Genomic DNA, 16143 nt, shown 5'->3' with positions numbered 1-16143 from the left:
TTGCGGTTCTGATTGCTAGCTAATACTTATTTCTGTCCACTGAATAGCCCGAGGGGACATGAGTCCTGTTCTTGCTTTGTTTACAGACCTTCAGGGGGAATAAGAGTTTATAAAAAGCATAGGGCGATAGTGAAGGAGAGCTTCCCAGACCATAGTCTGACTTTGAGCCATGGCCCTGGGGGGCAAAGCCAGAAAGGAGTGGAGGCCAGATGCAGCACTGCTGTTGGCGCGGAGCATGTGTGTGAGGTGGGGCTGCCCTTGACTGGACACTCAGTCTCAGATTGTGGCACAGCTGACATCACAGAATCCACTGTGAGGCTACGGCTGGGCTTCGGGACCTAGAAATTCAGAGAAAACACTGCATGCATTCTCAGATTGTTTGTTGTTTTATTTAAATTGCAGTGAGGAAGCTGAAATGGGCTCTCCAGGGGTATTTCCCTGAGCCCTGGTCCCCTTTGCAGCTCCCAGCTCTAGGTCCTATTGATGGGCTTCAGCGGTCACTGGCTCCATGGTGTCAGATGTCACACCTCCAGTGATCTCCAGCCCCTGGCCACTCTCTGCTGTCTCTACGATGGCCTCCATTCGGGTCCCTTCCACTGGCTTCGCCAGGATGCTCACATATTTATCGCGTGAGGAGGCCACTGTCTTTGCAGTGAGACTGGCTCTGACGTTCCTGAAGAAAGAGCTGATCCTGCTGAGTCTCTCGGTGGAGGGACCTGAACTCGCTGTAGATAAGCTCCTGCCCGATTTGTGCGAGGTCCTGGACTCGTTGGTGATGGGAGCACGGCCGATGCCTTTGTGAGCAGTGCCCTGCTCGCTGCCCCCGGGCTGCCGTGGCCTTTGTCCTTTTGGTCATCTCTAGTGGCTCTGCGGCCGCCTGAACACGGGCCAGCTGCTTTCTGGATGGTCTTGTTCCCCGCTGCCTTGTGGTGGCTTTCCACTGAACTGCAGAGCGAGGGGCTCGTAAGAGCTCTGTCCTCTCCCCAGTGCTCCCTTCTCTCCCTTCTTCCCTTGCGGGCCTGGGACACCCTCTGTGAGCTGCCATCCTGTTCACTCACTTTGCCTTCCTGTGGCAAGGTTGAGATGAGGGTCCCCTCGTCCTCCTCGTCGGCTCTTCCTTCAACAGTCTTGCTGGTGGGTTCTGCTCCGACCACAGTCACGCCGGCCTCTGGGGAGAGGCTGGTGCATGTGCTGGAAGCATACCCTGAATAGTTCGCGGCACCTGCCAGCATACCCTGAATTGTTCGCAGCACCGTTTTCCTGCTCCTCAGGGATGTTCTGGGGGTGCCCCCAGTGGCTATGCTCGTTTTGCTTCCTCCTGGACCGTTGCTGGCTGTGGCTGCTGTGGCCGTGCTCTGCTCTTCAGGGGCAGGAGACTTGATCACTGCCACGCTCAAAGCACCCGCTGTGGTGCCTCCTGCCACCCCTGCTGTCTCCGCCTTTGTCGTTGCCCGCGATGCTGACGCTTTGTCAAGCACTGTAGGTTTTGCTTTTGCAGTGGCCACATCGGGCATGGTATCGGGCTTGTGGGAGTCCAGTTGGATCTCCTCCCCACCAGCAAAAGCTGCGGACGTGGCCCCGGCCACCTCAGAGCACGTGTGGAGGCTGCAGATGCTCACCTGGTCCTGATCCCACATTACTTGGAAATCCTCCACTGCCGGGCTCCTGCCGTCGTCCTGCTCCTCGAACACAGGCATGCAGATCATGTCCCAGGCTGGAACGGCGCAGGTGCAGCTGAGACCCTCCACTGGTGGTCGCAGGAGGTAAATCAGCTCTTCCCAAGAGGTGAAGAGGTCTTCCTGCGCGTCCAGAGGGGCGCACAGCTGCAGGTACCAGGAGCGGCCAGTGGCAAACTTCACGCGCAGCTGTTGTTTCTCACGATTGTGAGTGGAGATGCTCACGAGCGTCAGGGGAAGGAGCCTGGTGAGCTCTAAGGTCTTTGCAGCCTCGTGGCTCTTGCCCTTGGCGGCCTGGCTGTGCTCAGCGTGCTCGTCACAGCCGGTGGCCCATCGGGCCAGCAGCATGGTGTCTGGGAGTGGGAGGACGGGGCTGCTGGATATGATGCCCACGGTCACCATGCAGACACAGTTGTGCACGTCAAGCAGGTCTCCCCTCTTCGTGATCTGGATGAAGTTGCTCTCGAATACCGGGGCGTCCTTGAACATGTCGTATTCGCCCTTGTGCAGTTGCTGCTGCAGCTTCCCCGTGGTGGTGTTGAACAGGCCCACCCCGGTGCTGCTCTGGGCTGTGTGATACGGGAGCAGAGAGTCCCCACTCATGGCTGCCTTTGATCACGACAGGCAGCGCGGTTAAGGTGGGCCCCTGGCTCTTCCCTCCCTCGGCGTCACTGGCAGAAGAGCGAGCTGCGGTGCTCCTAAGTCACACACAGGCGGCCCTTTGGCAGGTCTTCCAAGCCCGCCCCACAGGGCCCCACCTTTGCCTCAGGGTCTCCCAGAGGCAGGGGCGTGGATAGGGGCACAGATGGTCACAGCGGGGATGCTGTAGGGCGCCTGGACCCCAGGCTGAATCTCCTCAAGTGTGTAGAGAGGTATGGCAGGCTCCCCCTCTGCCTCACCTCACTTCTGCTTCTGGGTTTTTATCTCCCCAAGAGGCTGTGGTGAACTTCAGTCCCAGTGAGAGAAGTAACCACTTTCTCAGCCTAAGCCCCTGGCACAGCCTGTTTATCCTCTGGTGCCCTTTGTGACCTACCCCTGTGGCATAGCCCTTTCCTCATTGTGACCTATCCCTGTGGCATAGCCCTTTCCTCATTGTGACCTATCCCTGTGGCATAGCCCTTTCCTAATTGTGACCTATCCCTGTGGCATAGCCCTTTCCTCACTGTGACCTATCCCTGTCGCATAGCCCTTTCCTCATTGTGACCTACCCCTGTGGCATAGCCCTTTCCTCATTGTGACCTATCCCTGTCACATAGCCCTTTGCCTCATCCCCCAGCTGCCCCCTCAGGGCAGGGCTCCCATCCTCTCCCAAAGGAGGGGGAGGACATGTCCTCCCGCGGAGGACAGGCCCATCCTGCCAGGGACTCAGGTGCGTACCGAAATAAAAATGTCTTCAACTGGGCAAGTTTTGTGTGGGTCCTTTTTCTTTTCCTCCCCCAAATTCAGCTACTGGATGAAATCTATAGGAATGTAAGATGATGGGATAAATTTGAACCATTTAAACTCATGGTTTAATTGTATCCAATAACGTAGAGTTGGCAGTTGCGATCCTTAGTCTGTCCTTTCATAAAATCTCAGTAAACGTTGACGACGGTGATTTTTAATAATCACATTAAAAATTGCTTCTCCTAGGCACCATGCTGCATTCTTCACATATGGTGGTAAGAATGCACTGAGTTTGGTACTGTTAACTACTGTTCCCAGTTTATAGGTGAAGAAATTGAGCTTGTATCTCCTGTTTAAATACCCAGAGCTAATGGTAGCAGAGGCACTATTTGAATGTAGGTCTACCTGATTCTAAAGCCTTTGTTCTGAACCACTACAGTACTTAGCCTCTCAAAGAAAGCTTGGCCCAGCCAAATGTTTTTGAACTGGACTGATTTAACTCCCTTTAAGAAGACCTATTTGGTGCATTATTAGAAGTTGCGTAATTAATTTTATGTGTGTATGTATGTTATGGAGAGAACCCAAGACAGCAGTTGGGCTGACGTGGGGATTAAATTATCCAGGGGATCACTCAGATCCTCCCTCCCTTTATGCTTGTGCAAACAGCCTGTGTGTGGAAACCTAGTTATTCTTATGACATGTCCTCCCCCAGTGACATGGGGGGTGAGTAGCCTGAGATGTAAGCTTTGATTCCAAGAGCCTGCCAGATGCCGTCCTGTAGTAACCTCCCTACCAGGCAGACGTGGTTTGGAAGCCTTGACACCTGTGGGGAGCATGTACCCTTAGACATCCCGCCTCATTGCCACTCCCACAGAGCTAGTCACAGAACAAGTGATTTCTAAATTGTGACTTGAAAGTTCTGAGAAAGGCCCTTGCTGCCAACTCTCTTATCTCCAGTTTGATGTTATGCTTGAAATCCCACCATAGAGATTCATTCCTTGAGGATAAAGGCCATCTTTCTGTTAAAATACACACACCTGTCCCTCAACAGATGACTGGACAAGCAAAACGTGGTCTCTCCATACAGTGGAATATTGTTCGGCCATGAAAAGGAATGAAGTACTGATATATGTCACAACATGGGTGAGCTTTGAAAACATTATACTCAGTGAAAGAAGCCACATATTGTAGGATTCTATTTATAGGAAATAGCCAGAAGAGGCAAATGCATAGAGACAGATATTAGATTAGTGGTTGCCTAGGGCTGGAGGGAGCAGAGAATGGGGAGTACAGGGTTTCCTTCTGTGGTGATGAAAAATTCTGGAACTAGTGGTGATGGTTACACGGTAATGTGAATGCACTGAATGCCACTGAACTGTGCACTCTAAGATTACAGTGGTGAATTTTATCACAATCACACACACACACACACACACACACACACAGTCCTGCTCATTTAATAGATGGGTTAAGAGCAGTTATCTTTTCATTGTTCCCTGTCTCAGGGGAAATCATTCAGTCTTTCACCATAAAATATGTTGTTAGCTGTAGTTTTATTTCAGAATTGCCCTCTGTCAAGTTTAAGAAGTTCACTTCTATTCTTAGTTTTCTGGGCATTTTTATCGTGAAGGATTATTGATGTTTTTTCAAATGCTTTTTCTGCATGTATTGAGCTGATTACTTGATTTTTTTTTTTTTTTTTTTTTTTTTTTGCGGTACGCGGGCCTCTCACTGCTGTGGCCTCTCCCGCCGCGGAGCACAGGCTCCGGACGCGCAGGCTCAGCGGCCATGGCTCACGGGCCCAGCCGCTCCGCGGCATGTGGGATCCTCCCGGACCGGGGCATGAACCCGTGTCCCCTGCATCGGCAGGCGGACTCTCAACCACTGCGCCAGCAGGAAAGCCCTATCTTGGGCCTGTTGATGAACTTTTCTGAGCCTCGGTTTCTTCATCTATAAAACAGAAGCTAATAGGACCTACCTCAACTGCTGGTTGGAAGGATCAATAGTGATTACATATAAGTTCCTAACTTCACCTGACACGGACTGCCCAATAACCTTGCTGCTGTTATCCACCTCGGTGTCTGATTGCTGGTAGGTGATGATAATAACAATCCCCTGCACTTCTGTGGGGCTCAGGAATTAGAATCCTTTCACATGCATGAACTCTTGGAAACCTCACAACCGCTCACCTGAACCGGCCTGGGAAAAATTGCCTTGTCTTTTCCTCCCCCAGTCGATATTTTAATTCTGATGGGTTACCTCCAGCTGAAATGAGCAGCAAGGACGATCTTGGAGAGAGAAGCAAGTTTGGAAGTTGTGGCCGATAGGGCTGGTAGGAGAAGGCTGGGTAGAACGTACAGATGGGCATCATTTCCAGGACCAGCTGGCAGGACCCCTTCTTGGCACGCCTTGCCTTGCCTCAGGTGTCCCTTCCCGAGGAACAGCCTGCCTCTCACAGTGCTGGGAGCTGGGGTGATTGGTTGGAACCACCGGCTCTAGAATAGGAGTCCACAGACGAACACAGGCACAGGTAACAGCCACATCCCGAGACGCTCACTTCTCAGGGAGACTCTTAAGTCATTTTCTGTGAGAAGCGAGTTACATAGTATTTTTCAAAAATCATGCTCCAGAGTAGATTTGCATAAATGAATGTATTGTATTTTTTTAGAAACCATGAAAGCTTTAATTACCTAAACTCTAATTAAGCTTGTCTCTTGCAGAAAACACAGGATATTAGCTTATTTTGTACTTGGCTCAACTTTTTTGTTTTCGTATAGTGGGTGATGTCTACATAATTCTCAGTTAAACTCAGTGAAAACACTTCGGGAGTGTTTTCAAACCAATAAATATTTTATTGAGCACTTGCTAAGTGCCAGCATGGCTTAATAGTTAAAAGCAGAAACCCTGAGAGTTGAGCCATCTGGGTCCATTCCTGGCTCTGCCACTTACTAGCTGTGTGACCCTGGATGAGTTATTCAACCATCTTTGGCCTCAGTTGCCCTATATGTAAAATAGGCATTATGATGGTACTTATCTCCATAAGGTTGTAATGAGAATTAAAGAGACAACATGAGTGAAGGGTTTAGAATGGGGCCTGCACACACTAAATTCTTTATACAGGTCAGTCCTTATTATGTATGGGACAGTGGGCCAGGAGCTGGGGACAGAGCTGCAACAGAGCTGGTGGTCCGGTGGAGAATCAGACAGCTAGCAATTAATCCACAATAAGGGTGATGCCTGGTATCAAAAGGGCAGGCAAGGTGCTCTGGGAGTTATACAGGCTACTCTAACTCTCTATGTTCTGTCAGAGATACTGTAGCTCTGTAGATACTCTGGATGTTTTCAGTTTCCTATTTTATTAACACAGACTGATTCATCTAGCATCGTATGTCCTCAGGGTCTAAAGGAGCTTTCGAAGGTTATTTGTCCATTTCAGTGACCCAGGTAAAATGTTCCCTCAGATGGCACCATGATCATGTCTGCTTCCTTCTCCCGCTCCATCACTGTGCCAGGAGCTGCTCACCTGGATCGTGAACTCCATCTGGGGTGGCCTGCTTTCAGGAACTCCCTACACATGGACTCAGAGCCTGGCTGCGGCAGATGTGCCCAGCACTAGTCTTTAGGAATGGAGCTGCTCTCTGCGTCCATCTGCGACCCATGACATCTTGACTCTGGGACCTAGGCATGGCACCTTGACGGTTTTCTGTGCCTGTGGCTCTTGACAACTCTTCCTGTGGTCACCAGGGCTGCTGTGGGCAACAGGACAGGGATAGGCAGGAAGCAGGGCCGGGACCAGGGGTTCCCTCCAGCGTTTCTCATCTGTGGCACCTGCGTCAGGCTCGCCTGGGATAACTGTTTAAAATGAAGATTCCACAATGGACCATCAGCCATAGGAAAGAATTAAATAATGCCATTTGCGGCAACACGATTATCATACTAAGTGAAGTAAATCAGACAGAGAAAGGGAAACATCATATGATGTCGCTTCCATGTGGAATCTAAAAAAATGATACAAATGAGCTTATTTACAAAACAGAAACTGACTCACAGACAGAAAACAAACTTATGGTTACGAAAGGGGAAAGGCTGGGGGGAGGGATAAATTAGGAATGGGAGTAACATATACACACTGCTTTATATATATATATATAATATAAAATAGATAAACAACAAGGACTTACTGTACAGCACAGGGAACTCTACCCAATATTCTGTAATATCCTATATGGGAAAAGAATCCAAAAAAGAATATATATACAGAATCACTTTGCTGTACACCTGAAAGTAACATAACATTTTAAATCAACTATACTTCAATAAAGATAGATAAATTTTAAAAAAAGAAAATGGGGGCTTCCCTGGTGGCACAGTGGTTGAGAGTCCGCCTGCTGATGCAGGGGACACGGGTTGGTGCCCCGGTCTGGGAGGATCCCACATGCCGCGGAGCGGCTGGGCCTCTGAGCCATGGCCACTGAGCCTGCGCGTCCGGAGCCTGTGGTCCGCAATGGGAGAGGCTGCAGCGGTGAGGGGCCCGGGTACCGCAAAAAAAAAAAAAAAAAAAAAGAAAATGAAGATTCTTTGGTCTCAGTCCCAGTGGGCTCCAGGGATACACATATTTAAATAACTTTCCCAGGTGATTCTTAGGGACCACTGCCCAAAAGCTGAGCCCCTGTGCCTGCATGGAGCCCTTGTTGGAGATGAATGCTTTTCCTTGCTGGTTCCTGAGAGCTCTACACCTGCTGAATCTCCTTTTGCCAGGTTTCTCCAGGGCCCTCAGCCCAGTGCACAGTCCTGCTGGCTTCTGGGCCTCCCTAGATGCACTGGGAAGGAGCAGGGTTGGGGGAAGAAAAGAGAAGGGAGTTGGAACGACTGGCAAACTGGGGATGGTTCTATGGATTGCAGAATCACAAAATATTGGAACTGGAAAACCTCTCAGAGATGGATTCACCCAGACCTTTTCTTTTTTGGGTGAAACATCACACCTGGAGCAGTCAGGGGATGCACCCAAGGTCTGACAGCCAGTAGGGGGCTGGGCCAGGGCTAGAAGGCAGGCCTCTGGCTCCTTGTCAACCAAAGCTCCCACCAGGGCCACCCCTGGTCTGGCTTATTTAAGCCATGGGCACCAAAGAAAGTGGCACCTAGTTATAGTCGTTGGGCTTGCACTTTGGATTATTTAGCCTGTGTTCGGACAGGCCACATGGAGGTTGGCTCCATTTGTGGTTAAGGGCAAGTTAAGGAGAGGGTGAGCCAGCCAGGATTCAGGCTGGAGTCCACAAAAGCCTGGCCGGGTCTGCTGTGCCGGCCCCCTCCCCCGGGGCTTCTGGGGCTGGTGGCGAGGGGTGTAGCACAGCACCACACACTAGTAAGCTGCTTTGTGGTTGTGATTAATCTCTGTGGCTGGTCTTACTACTCACATAGCCACACACATCAAGACACCCCCAACTTAGAAGGACATACAGATCCAGGATGGAGAGGGCCTTTTCTTCTCTGGTCTTTGCTGCTGCTGTGACTCTTGGCAGAGAAAAAGCTTTCCTGGGTGTGTTTATTACAGGGCAGGCTTTGGTTGTGAATGGCAGTGGATTGCCCTGTACAGTGTGTCCGTGTACCTGAGTGCACGAGTGCCCCTTGTGTGTGTGTGTGTGTGTGTGTGTGTGTACATGCTCGGGGCTGTGTGTGTGAGACTTGCACCCAAATGACTGACAGGTGGTAAATTGTTTTAAAAGCTTTTCCCCCTTTTGTGTATAACCTTCACTTCTGGCTTGTTTTATGCCAAGATACCAGGACTGGGTCAGAGAGAGATCAAGTTTGAGATCTGGAATCTGTTCAAGGAGAGCCCCTTGTGAAGAGGGGAGGGGTGCAGCCGAGGGGAGGATGAAGATGGGCATCCAGGTGTCTGCTGAAGGTTCTAACACTCATGGGAATATGGCAGCGAGGGGTTTACGCTACCCTTGGAGGAACGTGGAGAGTTCAAGGAACTTTTGCATATTCTTGCTTTACATGTCCCTGTTGAGCTTCCTGATGTCTTCATACCTCCAGCTGTAAAATGGGCCCAGGCACACTGAGTCCTGTGGAGACTTTAACATCCTTTTCTGGCAACACTCTCGGGGTTGGAGCTGAAGATGTCAGTTGGTCCAGCACCCTGCCTTCAAGCAAAAAGACCCAAAACACCCAAGATAAGCAGCCTCAACCCTGTTCTTAAAGACTTGCAGGCATGCTGAATTCAGCAGTTTAATTTTGATGATCAGAGCTTTATTACTTGCAAGTGACAGAAACTCAACTCAAACCAGCTTAACCATAAAAAGAAATGCAGTGTGTCTCCCATGTGTGGAAGGACCCTGGGGTAGCCTGCAGAAATAACGGCAGGCAGCAGGGCCTGGCTTTGAGGACGCTAACTTAACATTGCACCCCCTTCCCCGCCTTCTTGGGTTGTCTATGAAGCCGTGTAGCCTTAGCTACTCTTGGGTTTTGGCCCTTGTCTTGCTGCAGCCAACAGGCCTGGGTTCCCACCTGTATATATACAGCTTTCAATCCAAGGGAGAGAGCAACCCTCATCTCCAGTTTGGAAAATTCTCGAAAAGATTCTGATTGGTCACCGTGCACAGGGGGATGTGGTCCTTGGATTGGGCTAACCAGGGCAGTGTGTCCGCCCTTCTGCATGGGAGATGATGGATAAGGTTAAGGGTTGGGCACTCACTGTGATTCACAGCCCCATCAGGCCATGTAGTAGTGAGAGGAGGTCCTCCCACCTCCCACAAAAAAGAAGGGGGTAACCAAAAAAGAAGGGTGAGAAAGAATGCTGATCACAAAACCCAAAACTACCACAGGACACTATAATTTGCTTTGTAATTAGGAGATTAGCATAAACAAGCATCTTCAAGTTCTCTTCCCCGTGGTGACTGAGATGATGTCTTATTATCTCCATGTTTAGGACCCAAAGGGTAATGGCACAATGGATACAATCAACAAGTACAGTAAAATTATAGGTTTACACTTGATAAAAGGATCAATATTAACTTCATTCAAAAACATATATTTCAGGTAGAATGGCTTGTATTCTTTGGGAATCATGACATACTAGGGAGATTAAACATGTAGTACAATAATGCCAGGTACTATTTGGTAAACATGGAAAGTAAGGTACCAAGTCTGCTGAAAGTTCAGGGAAAGGAGTGAGCATATAATTTCCATTAGGGACTCATTGTGAGGTATAGGGGGAATTTCATTTGTCTACAAGAAAGACACCTGACTACAGTGGCTTAAACAGCTTATGAGGCTTATCTCATGTAAACAGCATGACAGCTCCAACAAAGTCCTCTGGAAGTCAGGCTTCCTGCTTTTTGCTCTGATATCCTCAGTAAAGGTTTCCCTCTCAACGTCACCTGATGGCTGCTAGAGCTCCAGCGATCTCATCTGCATTCCAAGAAGTGGGAAGAAAGGGAGAGAACAAAAGGGACTCTTTCAGCTCAGTCAACTTTTAAGCAGTTTTTGACTTGTCTCATACATTTTGCTTTCATCTTCTTGACCAGAACTTAGTTATATGCCTATTATACCTAACTATAAGGGAGGATGGAAAATGCAGTCTTTTAGCCACCCTGAATAAAATCTATGTTTGTTACCAAGGAAGAAGGGAAGAATGAAGATCTGGGGCTGATTGTCAATGTCTACCAATCCCACACTTGTCGAAAGATATTGGGCTTTTATGCTATGATTTATTAGTATATAATTCCATCATTTATTCATTTAAGAAAATGTATTGAGCACTTTCTGTTTACATAGCAAGAGCTCTACACATGTTGGCATAAATGCAGTGGAAGTGGAGAGCACAGTCCTTACCTCAAGGAGCTTATAGTTGAGGCAGGAGTGTAGTTTCTACAAGCCAAGCTCTTTGCTGTATTGATGCAACAGTCAGGGGGTTTGAGAGCAGAGATAAACCAGTTCATAACTTTAAGGAGCAGAAATAATAACTATGGCAGACTCTGTTGACCAAAGATGGTGACGACAATATCTCCCATCCCACAAGCCCTTCCACAGCACGGCCCTGCCAGTCCTCCATCAGGAGGTAGAATCTGATTCTCCCCCCCCTTGAATTGGGCTTGTGTGTGTGATTGTGTCGACTGATAGAGTACAGCAGAAGGGACGTTGTGTGACTTCTGATTCTCGGTCATGAAAGGCCATGCAGCTTCCGCCCTGTGCATTGGAACACTTGTGCTGGGAACCCTGAGTGCCACAGAAGAGTCTGACTCCCCTGAGGCCACCATGCTACCAGGAAGCCAAGCTACAGGGAGAGGCCACGTGTGATGTGCTGTCTTTGCGTTACTCCAGCCCATGTACCAGAAGCATGAGTTGACAAGCCTTCTGATGAATCCGTCCTCCAGGTGTCAGGTTACCCCCAGCCACTGAGTCTTCCTGGATGAGGCCCCAGACATCACGGAGCAGAGACAAGCCATCTCTCCTGCGGCTTGTCCAAATTCTCAACCCATAAACACCGAGGACAAAATGAGATGTTTCTTTCAAGATGCTTAGTTTGAGGATACTTAGTTACACGCAACAGTAACTGGAAAAATGGCTGTTGCTTGTACTGTACCACCCATATGCTAGGCTCTGTTCTAAATGTTTTCACTCATTTACTCTTCACAGCAACTCTATTAGGTGATTGTATTATTATCTCCCTTTTATATAGATGAAGAAGCTGACACGTAGAGAAGTTAAGTAACTTACCCAAAGTTACGCACCTAGATCTTAAGCTTTGTGGCACCAGGGTCTGCACGTCTTTCTACTATACTCAACTGCCATGCCATAGGCAAACATGTGATCAGGAGACCAGTAAGAAGATCACATAGGTAGTTAAGTCCTGGTGGGTACAACTGGTTCCATAACATCCTCAGAGCCAGGGCATCACAGCATAAAGCCACATCCACCAGCAGCCCCATCTCTGGGACTGACATCTCATTCCTTGACCCTGCCCTTCTAACCTCCTAGTAGCACAACTCCACTTCCTCAGCTGGTCAGTTAATCCTTCTCTCACTCTTACTTGACCATACTTTACCTCAGCATCATCATCACCATCCTTGTTAGGCTCTGACACTACTTTCTTTTTTTTTTTTTTTTGCAGTACGCGGGCCTCTCACTGTTGTGGCCTCTCCCGTTGTGGAGCACAGGCTCTGGACGCGCAGGCTCAGCGGCCATGGCTCACGGGCCCAGCCGCTCTGCGGCATGTGGGATCCTCCCGGACCGGGGCACGAACCCGTGTCCCTTGCATTGGCATGCGGACTCTCAACCACTGCGCCACCAGGGAAGCCCTGACACTACTTTCTTTACAGCCCCTTGATCAGTTAGGATTCATTCCAGCTGGGAGTAGCTGAAAGCCCCACTGGGGTAGCTAAATTAGGAGGAGTTTATTCTTTCTCACATATGAAGATGTCTGGAGGTATTTAGAATGTAATCCAGGGCTGAGCATCTGCTCAAGGGTGTTAACGAGGACCAGCTCCTGTCTTCCAGCTCTACCGTCTTTAGGGAGGACTTTTGTCTTCATGGTTGCAAACTGGCAGCTGTATCTCCAGGTGTTATGTCTGTGTTGCAGGCAGAATGGGCCTGGCAGACCAGGGAGAAGTAAGAATGGCAAAGTCCAAAAATTCTTCCCTTCTTTAGGCTTTGCTCTTTATCTGGGAAGAAGAAGGAGTGTTTGGGGAGGGAAAACCTCTCTAGGAAATTTTACCTACCTCTCACTGGCCAGAGTAGTTTCACGTTGCCTCCCCTACATAGCCACGGGGGAGGCTGATATTCAATATTATTGCCTCTGGTCTCTATGGCAGAGGAATTTGATTTCCTACCATATGACTATGATGACTACAGATGGTCTACCATCTATGATCGCATAGGTGTGTCAGGATATTTAGCGGGTATTTAGTGTGGGACTTGGCAAACTTTTTTGGTAAAGGGTAAGATAGTAAATATTTCACGCTTTGTGGGCCATATGGTCTCTGTTGCACCCACTCATCTCTACCATTGTAGCGTGAAAGCAACCACAGGGAATGCATAAATGAGTAAGTGTGGCTGTGTTTCAGTGCAACTTCATCTCCAAACTAGGCAGTGGTCTGGGTTTGGCCCATGGGCCATAGTTGCCAACTCCTGGTTTAGTGATTTTTATCTACAATAATCTGCCATTGGACCCGGTATTTCAGCCAAAATGTCATTCTCATAAATTGGGGGTGCAGACATCCCTGCAAGATGAGAGTGGATAATGGATCTCACAAGACGATTTGGTGATCCCAGGGTTGACTCTGATGGCTGATGGCTTAGCAGAGTGGCCCATTCCTTCTGCATTACTCACCGCCAGTCTCTCCCCAAACCACAGGTCCAACAGATGACCAAGGGGCACCCAGCTGGGGAAGAGAGAGTAGTAACTGCTGCAACTAAAACCTGAGGGTTGAACGGGCACATCAGATTCATTGAGCACCGTAAATACCCGTTGCCGTGTTCCTGAGCACTTGGGTACCCAGAGAATAAACTAACAGCAGATATTTGGGGCAGAGTTTCGAGAAAGCTTCTCTGATATTCTTAGCCTTACAAAATTTTGCATTGGTATCTGACTTCACCTTTGCTGGAGCAGAACCAACATTGAGACAGTATGCGTTACATAATCTCACATCAAACCTTTGTGTTTATCATTAAAAATATGGCAACATCATTGTGGTTATAAACAGAGTTACCAAGGAAACCAGCTTATCAAAATTAGCTATTTATTCCCTCTTCTTTCTTTCTCTCTCTCTCTCTCTCCCTACCACCTGAGCTTTCTTTCGGCTGAAAGTTATGATAAGCTGTTATCAGCCTGGGCTCAGTGGCTAATTAGGTTCTAATACTGATTCATAGAATTGCATTGCTCTTTTCCATAACTATGCTGTAGTGCATTGTCTGTGCTTATTACAAATAGACACAATGATGGAACAATTGGTTTATTATATGTGCTTTAAATAGTCATAATAGCTGTCTCCAGGGCAGTGGTATATCAAAACCCAACAGACAGAAGGTAAAAACTTTTCATCTATAAAAGACGTGTGGCCCTTTCTCCTGCATTAGGAAATGGTTATGAAAGGAATTGCTTCCTGGATGGGGTTTCCAGTCCTGCAGGGTTTTTCTTACTTTTATTGCCCATTTCAAGGGAGAGCATTAGCTAGTATGCACGCTCCACACTGATGATCTAGAGCAGGGGTGGGTAAACTTCTTCTGTAAAGGATCAGACAATAAATGTTTTAGGTTTTGCAGGGCATATGCCCTCTGCTGCAGCTACGGAACTCTGCCTTTATAGCAGGAAAACAGCCTTAAATAATCTGTAATGAATAGGCAAGGCTGTGTTCCAATAAAACTTTATTTACATCAATGGGTGGCAGGCTAGATTTGGCCCATGGGTCATAGTTTACTGACACCTGTCTAGAGCCTCATTGCAAATGTAGGGAATGACATTGCATTTGGGCCTCTTAGAGTGGGAGAAGGCTGGATGAGCCACCAGGAGCTGATGTGCCCCTACTTAGCTGTCCCCTGGTCAATCTCTCATCAAGAGGGGAGATTTCTCATGGTGATCCCCCCAGGGAGGGATGGACTAGGGATCAAGTAACTTGGGATCGATTCTGACTTGGGTAACATTTTCTCATCTGTAATCCACTCTGCCTACCCCAAAGAGTTGTGAGAGTCAACAGAGACAATGAATGGGAGAGGGCCCTGTGAGCCGTAAACCACCAGACCATATAAGCACATAAGGTGTGGCTGTCAGGATATTGCTGTAGAGCAAATGTCACAGAGTTGCAGGATGGGAATGACTCATCTTTCAGGACTTAGTTCAACTGTCATCTGGGCCTTGTGCCCGCTGTACACTACCCTCCCTGGAAGCTGTCCAGCCTGAGTTTTAATCCCTCCAGTGACCAAGTTCATGACCTTCCGAGATAGCCTGCTCCATCTGGAGACTGTTCTGATTGTCAGAAATTTCTTGCTGATGCTGAGCACAAATCTGTCTTTTCTAGATTTTTCACCCGTTAGTCCTGGTTCTATGCCTTAGCTTTTTCTAGAACAAGATTAATCTCTTTTTTCACTTGAGAGCTCTTTGAATATTTGAAGATAGAGGTCACGCTCTCTGAGTCTTCTCCCCACAGGGCTCTCATCAGCAGTTCCTTTGACTGTTTCTATGTGACATGTGTTTGAATCCTTTCACCATTCAGGTTGCTCTTCTCCACACAAATTCCAGTTCTTCAACATCCCTCCTAAGTGGTGTATTCATGATTGGACATGATACAGAGCAGGGTCATCATCTCCTTTGTTCTAGATGTAATGCTTCTGTTAATGCAGCCTAAAGTCACATGTGGCCACATCAAAGTGCTGGATTTTCTTGAGTTGAAATTGGCTAAGACATTTAAGTCTTTTGTCACATACTACTAAGTCATGGCTACCCCATCCTGAATAGACTCAAGTAACGTTTTTCTGACTGGATTCAAAAAAAATTTTTTGATGGCTCATTTTTACCCAAAGTCAAAGTCCCTTTTGAATTGTGATTACATATCTTTTTCAATTCGGGTAGTCTGTTTTAATAAGAATGGTGATTGTGATGTAAAATCATGAGTTCTGTTATAGTCAAAGGAACAGCCTTCTAAGTCAGTGCGACTCAATTTTTGTTGGTCTGTAAAAAGATGAGCCTCTCCAGGTGCACAAAAAGCATCGAGGAGGTCTAAGCTGAACTAAACACTGTGCTTGCGACATAGTTGACTTGTGGTTTGCAGACAGGAAGTGGTCCTTAGACCTTACTTTGACTGGCGTGGCTCTCAATGACACCCTAAGGTCCTGACTGGAACCCTAGAAGCTGATTAAGGAGGGTAGATGAGAGAAAAAAATCTTGAAAAAGAATGAAAAGGATCATGGTGATTAGATGAAAATTATCCTTGAGATTCAGTCTAAGTTAGGGACCTAATGGAAAACCTCTTCAGTCTGTATCTCAGTGATTATTCAATAGATATTTGTTGATTTCTTCATCTGTGAGAGGCATTGTGCCAGGCGCTGGGGGGTTACAAAGTTAAATAAGATACGGGCTGAGCCATTG

At 48.0% G+C, this 16143-nt stretch overlaps 1 pseudogene; it reads right to left on the bottom strand.

Annotated features, from left to right (window-relative positions):
- Window positions 1–477: 477 nt before the first annotated feature.
- LOC116742454 lies at window positions 478–2279 on the bottom strand (annotated as a pseudogene).
- Window positions 2280–16143: the final 13864 nt, after the last annotated feature.

The sequence above is a fragment of the Phocoena sinus genome, chromosome 1 (assembly GCF_008692025.1).
Source record: "Phocoena sinus isolate mPhoSin1 chromosome 1, mPhoSin1.pri, whole genome shotgun sequence".
Taxonomy (NCBI): Eukaryota; Metazoa; Chordata; class Mammalia; order Artiodactyla; family Phocoenidae; genus Phocoena; species Phocoena sinus.
Note: the sequence above shows the minus strand (reverse complement) of the source record. Positions and strands in the feature narration are given on the sequence as shown.